The following is a 7,530-nucleotide window of genomic DNA, read 5'->3' as shown; positions in this document are numbered from 1 at the left end:
AGCAGAATTCATGGTTCCATTTATCGCAGCAAGTCTTCCAGGTCCTGAAGCAGCAAAACAGGCCCAGACCATCACATTACTGTTGTTATTATGTTCTCTTTCTGAAATGTGGTTGTCTCGTCAGTCCACAGAGTATTTTCCCAAAAGTCTTGGGGATGATCAAGATGTTTTCTGGCAAAAATGAGACGAGCCTTAATGTTCTTTTTGCTCAGCAGTGGTTTTCGTCCCTGAACTCTCACATGCATGCAGGTCTCTTTGTTATGGTGGAGTCATGAACACTGACCTTAACAGAGGCAAGTGAGGCCTGCAGTTTGGATGTTGTTGTGAGGTCTTTTGTGACCTCTTGGATGAGTCGTCACTGCACTTTTGGGGTAAATTTGGTCGGCCGGCCACTCCTGGGAAGTTATGTTTTAACAGCGCGGGGGGGCAAACACTTTTTCACACAGGGCCATGTAGGTTTGGATTTTTTCCTTAATAATAAAAACCTTTAATAACTGTATTTTGTGTTTACTTGTGTTATCTTTGTATTATAATTAAATTTGTTTGACGATCTGAAACATTTAGGTGTAACAAACATGCAAAAAAATAACAAATCAGGAAGGGGACAAACACTTTTTCACACCACTGTATATTGTCCCCATCAGTAGGCCTATGTCCCATCAACTAAACTAACTGAAAATTAAATATATCAATTGTGATAACATCAAATGGGTCCATAATGTATGTTTCATTGGTTTACAATATTGTTAGGCCAGCTACACACTGGCTGCGTGGCGTGAGCGTGCCGCTTCTGTTGCGTGGCGGCTGCGTGGCGTTTTCTATGTCTTTACACACACAGCGCTACAGCTGCTAGTCTTGTCTGTATACATGTATGTTTCCCATTGATTTACTGCACTCAAGCAGTAGTATATTTCATGACAAACATAAATATATACCGACCTGATTACAGCAAAGACAACATCGGCAGTATTGATGGCGAAATAGGCTACAGAATATTTTGCTCTGTATTGACAGGTACAAAATTTGAAAATCGATAATTATTTATTATTTCTTTAAATTACATTTATATCTGCATTTATGTCAAAACATAGAGACTTTCAAACATCAAAATGTCATTTATTAAATGTATTTGTGTCAAAATGACATATAAACATCTTTTCGTATTCTATTTTGCCTGGAAACACTTTCTGTTTCTAGCATGCACGCGTTTTCGCTGCGCCTGAGTCGTGCGTGTCACACAGACAGTGTGAAAGCTCTAATCTGTTAACATAGGAGCCAAAATAGGAACGGACACGCCACGCAGCCAGTGTGCAGCCGGCCGAAGCCCTACCATTAAAGGCTTTTTACATGGTGGTTAGACTGAGGCTAATATCCCATTTTTGGTTCAAGCTGCAGTCACCCTGTACTGACAATCGCTGTCATTTTAAACGTTATCACAACATTTAGCTCAGTTTACTGAAATCCCAAAAGAGGAGGGACAAAAGAGGGAAAACAGAAAGGTGACTTGAAAAATAAATAAAAATAAAATATATGAATTGTACTGAAACAGAAAAATAAGGATACAATGTATAAATCATATAAGGTGGAGATAAATAATAAAAATAACTTAAATACTATTGGTGTCGTACTGTTTAGGCAGCCAGATGGGTCAGTACAGTATGTTTCAATGGTTTACATTGTTGTTCAACCCTACAAATAAAGGCTTTTTACATGGTTGTTAGACTGAAGGCTAAAAAACCCAAATAATGTCTCAAGCTGCAGTATCTGTACTGAAAATCATACCAACACACTCATTTTAAATGTGTTATCCAGACATTTAGCTCAGTGTACTGAACCTTTAAAATAATTCAGGGTTATCCTTGACTTTGAAGGAACATAGGGTTAGAGTTACTTGATTGTCTTCTGGTTAGGTGACAATCATAGGAACAGTAGTTCTTGACTAGTTCTTTTGACCATGCTTATTTAACCAAGTCATGTATTTTGGGCAATCTGAAGACAAAATGTTCAGCTTTGATTCTTCAATTTAAACACTGTCATAGCTTTTCAATAGGGTTTAGATTAGCCCAAGGCCGAGTTTACACATGTGAAAATTCTTTAACATGCCTACCAGCTCAAACCCCACACTAATAATTATAATTTTTGTAAAATATATTCCATGTCATCCTTTCCTTTTCCTTCTGTATATATATATATATATATATATATATATATATGTTGTGTCTTCCAAGAAAACAGATAATGAAGGAAAAAGAACGGTGACATGTAAAATAAATTAATAAAATAAAATATATTAATTGTGATGAAATACAAAATAAGCATACACTGTTCTAATTATACAATATATATATAAATTATCAATGTACCAAAATAAATTGGTGTCTTAGAGTCAGTGTCCATGGGTCAGTAGCGTAAGTTGCTAATTGTTGAATCCGTCCATTGTTGGCACAAACCAAAACTCTTAACAGAGCACAGTGTAATTGTGAAGATGTAAGGGGCTGTAACATTGTGACCTTTGATGATCCAGGGACTGTAGAACTGCTGCTTCCAGGTATCTGGCCGCAGATGGCAGGAGCAGAGGCCTTAGATTGAAAAACAGTAAAAAAAAATTATCCCTTGCATTCCTAATGCAAATAGCAACCACAAACAGTAATGCCATCAGTGTTTTTGTTAGTTCTCTGGTCAAAAAGGGATCTTGTACTAAGTTAATACAAATAACAGTTACCTTTACAACTTGGTTAGGGTGAAATATAATGCTGCACTGAGGAGGAGCTGTCTCTGTGACAGTGATGACTGACTAATGAATGATCAGCGTAAGTTTGGTTCCCCGCATCAGTTCACCTGATCACTCGCCAAACGTCAACAGTAGTTAGGCTTTACTGAACTGTGCGCAGCATTGGATGCGAAGCTGTGGACGTAGGAGAATGAAGCGGGTCCTGACAAGAGAAAACAGAAAGTTGTTGTAATAAACTGCAGACCATGCAAAAAACATGTTCAAAAGTTACATAATACACAATAATTTAATACCTTGAACACTGCTGCAGGGCAACACAACATTTCTGTCCAGTGCCATTTTACACAGAGTAGTTTAGGAAGGATGAATGAGGTTCAGCTTATTGTCATGTTTAGCCTTCTTTAAAGTCCTGATTGTCTCCACTGTGTGAAGTGGAGTGATCACAGCAGAGGCAGACCTGCAGGAAAAAGTTCATTTAAATGACAATGTACTGCTAGCTGTAACAACGGTGTTGCAAAATTGCTGCATTATTACAAAGTGAATACAGGAATAAAGACACAATTAAAGCAATATAGAAAGCACATATGAAATTAGAATAATTACCTTCGGTTGTGAAGACTCTTAAGCGCTGTCAGGTGGAAAGCAGGCAGTGGTGGTCCATTGTTTCAGTTTTTAGAACTATAGAGAAGGTGAAGCAAAGGCAGGCAGGTGTTATCTCATCCTCTGCTTGGAAGAATGACTGGCTAGCACGAAGGTAAAAGTGTCCCTGTGTGGTCCAACAGTGATTGTCTGTCCATTGTTCGTCCATTGTTGATGGACAGTTAAGCTGCTGCTGCTGCTGCTAAAGCTTCTGTTCTTGGTTGTTGTTGGTCTTCAGTTTGTTGTACAGGTGAGGTGGTATTTCCTGCTTTGGCTTTTCAGCCTGTCGCACCTACCCCGGTGCCATTAGGTCAGCTGCAGGGTCATCAGCTGGAGGCCACCGTTCACAGATGTTTCGCCACCAAGACCAGTACATCTCCAGGCCCGCTGGCATGCTGGGGACGTCTCCCCGCCACCCCCTGCAGCTGCCTTCACATAATCTCTCTTGGAAAGACCAGCTGCTTCCTGAGGTCTGCCAACATCTGCCACTGTTTACCAGGTGCGAGCATGCTGCTCTTCTTCTGAGTAGGAGATTGGTGTGTACCACCAGGCTTTACAGGCTTTACAAACCTTGCCAGGGCATGCTCTTCTGTTGCCGGCGAATGGTTTGCTGCCACCCTACAGCTCTCCAGGATCTTGGCCAGTTTCGTCAGGATTTGATCATGGCGCCACCAGAAAAGTCCTTGAGTCAGTGCCACACTGCATCCTGACAAAGTGTGTCGGAGGCTTACCTTGACGCTCCCGCATAGATGACAGCCCACTTTATCACCATACCACAGTGTGAGATTCCTAGGGCATGGAAGGATATCGTAGGTCACCCTCAACAGGAAGCTGAGCCTGGATAGAGGAGTTCTCCAGATGTCTACCCTGGTGATACGCCTGTTGCTGGTAGCATCCCATCTTGTCCAGGCTCCTTGCATGCCCTGGGATATTGCCTTCAAGTGGAAGCGCTCCTGCTCCAGTCTGGTGATTTCGTCCACCACCATCGTCTCCTGCTGTCTCTTGGTGGCTTTAGACCAGAATTGCTGCGCTGCTCCCCAGCCCAGCCCAGCACGACTGGTCTGGACAGTCGTGCTTGGCTGGGTGAAGTTGTGATGAAGGAGGTGAGGCCAAAGCTGGTGGTGTCCTCACAGAGGACACAGGAGAACTGTGTCTCTCGTCCAGGGGAAAGCACACAGCTGCTGAATGTTGTCACAACCTGGCTCAAGGGCCATGACAAAAGAGGAATCCTGTTGCCGGCGACGGCCGAATCAACTAGCCCTGAAAATGGATGGCGCTGGGGCGTCGCGTCCATACCCGGCCGTCGCCGGCAACAGGAGTCGCGAGGGCTATGCCGCGACGATTAGGAGGGCCGCCGCGGTGAGCATGGAAGCCTAGGGCGTGGGCCCGGGTGGAGCCGCTGCGGGTGCAGATGTTGGTGGTAGTAGCAAATATTCAAACGAGAACTTTGAAGGCCAAAGTGGAGAAGGGTTCCATGTGAACAGCAGTTGAACATGGGTCAGTCGGTCCTAAGAGATGGGCGAATTCCGTTCGGAAGGGTGGGGCGATGGCCTACATCGCCCACGGGCGATCGAAAGGGAGTCGGGTTCAGATCCAGGTGGAGCTTTATTCCCCACTAACTCACAGAGAGAGAGAGGCCCCACTGGATCACACAGGGGCCGTCACAATGTTTAGGGCTGTACTTGGGATGTACAGCCCAAGATATGTTGTAAATACAGTGGTATGCATAGGTTTAGACACCCATGCTAAAGTTGACTAAAAATAGGAATAAAAAAATCATCTTTTGGAAATTGATCTTAATGCCTTAATTAAAACAATGAGGAAAAATCCAGCCTTTAAGGACACCAATTTTCTTTGTGAATGAAGAATGTATCGTAAATAAATAAATGTTCTTCCTTAAAATACAGGGGGCATAACTATAGACACCCCTATGTTAAATTCCCATAGAGGCAGGCAGATTTTTATTTTTAAAGGCCAGTTATTTCATGGATCCAGGATACTATGCACCCTGATAAAGTTTGCATTGATATGGATCTTATTTCAGTTAGCTATGAGGCTAACTGAAATAAAACCATGCCAATCGTGAGATATGGTGAAGGGTATGTGATGATGTGGGGCTATTTTTATTCCAAAGACCAAGGGAACTTTATCAGGATGCATAGTATCCTTGATCCATGAAATAACTGGCCTTTAAAAATAAGAATCTGCCTTCCTCTATGGGAACTTAACACAGTGGTGTCTATACTTATGCCACCTGTATTTTAAGGAAGAAAATTCTGTTATTTATGATACATTATTCATTCACAAAGAAAATTGGTGTCCTTAAAGGTTGGATTTTTTCAATTTTTTTTTAAATTAAGGCATTAAGATCAATTTCCAAAAGATTATTTTTTTACTCCTCTTTTTAGTCAACTTTAGCATGGGTGTCTAAACTTATGCATACCACTGTATATCTCATAATAATATGGTTACCTGAAATAATTATGACCAATCACATTATCCAATACTGCCAAAATATAAGATTACCAAACAAAATGTCTTTCAGCTTACTAAATTAAGTACATCAATATGTTGTGTGACAGCAAAATTGGGTTTCCTTTACATAGCAAGAGAAACAGAGACCAACAACAATGAGGTATCCTGAAAAAACACAACATAATGCTCAGTGGATTTTTGTTTTACCTGCCAACTGTGCAGGAGAGATTAACATCTGGTACAGCAATAATTTAGTCTTTTAAATCAAACTGTTATTAATACATGTTTCACCCACTCACTTTGGTTATAGGTACAGACCTTTTTTTCTTTGTCTTTTTCTTTATCTGTTAAACCCAACTACCATCTTTATGGACTGTTAGAGGACATGACACAGTATACAGGATTATGATAACTATAATATGTTCTCATCACACCAGAATGGAGACAATGCTGCGGTTTAGAGATGAAAATGAGGTCCAGAAGTGTGTTCTTATCTGTGGTGGCAGCAGTGATGACTTGAACATATCCCCGGGACTGAAACAGCTCAAGGATTGGCTTACTTGCGTTGGATAAGTGATTCTCGTTGAAATCCCCACAGACAATGATAGGGTGGCAATCCATGACCTCCAATGAGTCCAACAGGCTTCCCAGGTTTGACAGAAACGATGTCACACTGTAGTCCGGAGGTCTGTACACAGCTGCAATCAAAGCACTCACTGGGGCTTCAACCTTCAGAGCCAAAAACTCAAGGTCAGTGACATTATGTATGTACTGTTTTTCACGTACTTGAATGTGCTCTTTCACATAAACTGCAACGCCACCACCACGTTTGTTGGCCATCTGTGGAACATTTGTGTAGGACAGGTGTCTGTTGCGTTTGAACATAGTGTAGCCCTCTAAATGGAGACTGTCTGCAACAAAGGAGCCTTGTAGGTGAGTTTCTGTGAGACACAAAACATCTGCTAGACACAGTTCATGGTGGCTCTTGATGTCATTCACGTGGCATGGCAAACCTTCTGTGTTATGGTGAACAATGGTCAGAGTGTCATGTCCGTTCACAGCCTGTGAGATTTTGAGAAGAGGCATCATGTCATCCAAATTGACTTGTCTCATGGTCCGTAGGGCTCCAGTGATTTGTGGGTTGGCATATATTTTACTCTCGTCCATATCCAGAATGTGCAGTCCGCTGAGAGAGGTCACTCTGCTGACAGCTACGTAAGCCATGCCAGGTTCAAAAATGTGTTTCAGTGACACTACAGCTGATGTCCTTGTCATACCTTGAACCTTATGAATCGTACAAGCAAAGGCCAGTTTAACAGGAAACTGTCTGCGTACCACTCCTTTCTGTTTCATTTTCTCCTCTGCTCTGTCGATGTACACTAGATCGTCTGGTCCTCCTGGTGCTCTGTTACGATAATTCCTTCCAGCTGTTTCATCATCCATCTTGAGCCCGAGCATAGTGACATGTGCGACACCATTTTGTTCAGAGGATATTACCCTGACTAGCGTAGAGAAAGATCCATTCACCAATCCTTGAGACACGTCTATGTTTCTGGTGAGCATGACTCTAACACCTTCAGCAACGTTTAGCGTATCTGGTAACTCATTTCTGTTTCCTTTAAATGGTTTGGCTTGTCGTGCCATTCTGCCTGTCTGTGGATCCTTTTTGTAGTCATCTGCATCAA

General features: G+C 42.0%; 1 long non-coding RNA gene across 1 annotated transcript; it reads right to left on the bottom strand.

Moving 5' to 3' along the window:
* Window positions 1-2,349: 2,349 nt before the first annotated feature.
* LOC116067477 lies at window positions 2,350-3,184 on the bottom strand. Its single transcript, XR_004109224.2, has 3 exons — window positions 3,025-3,184; window positions 2,723-2,933; window positions 2,350-2,579 (listed from the first exon to the last, which is right to left on the bottom strand). It is a non-coding gene; the product is annotated as an uncharacterized LOC116067477 (long non-coding RNA).
* Between the last annotated feature and the right edge of the window lie 4,346 nt (window positions 3,185-7,530).

The sequence above is a fragment of the Sander lucioperca genome, chromosome 5 (assembly GCF_008315115.2).
Source record: "Sander lucioperca isolate FBNREF2018 chromosome 5, SLUC_FBN_1.2, whole genome shotgun sequence".
Classification (NCBI taxonomy): domain Eukaryota; kingdom Metazoa; phylum Chordata; class Actinopteri; order Perciformes; family Percidae; genus Sander; species Sander lucioperca.
The sequence above is the reverse complement of the archived record's forward strand: the minus strand, read 5'-3'. Positions and strand labels throughout refer to the sequence as shown.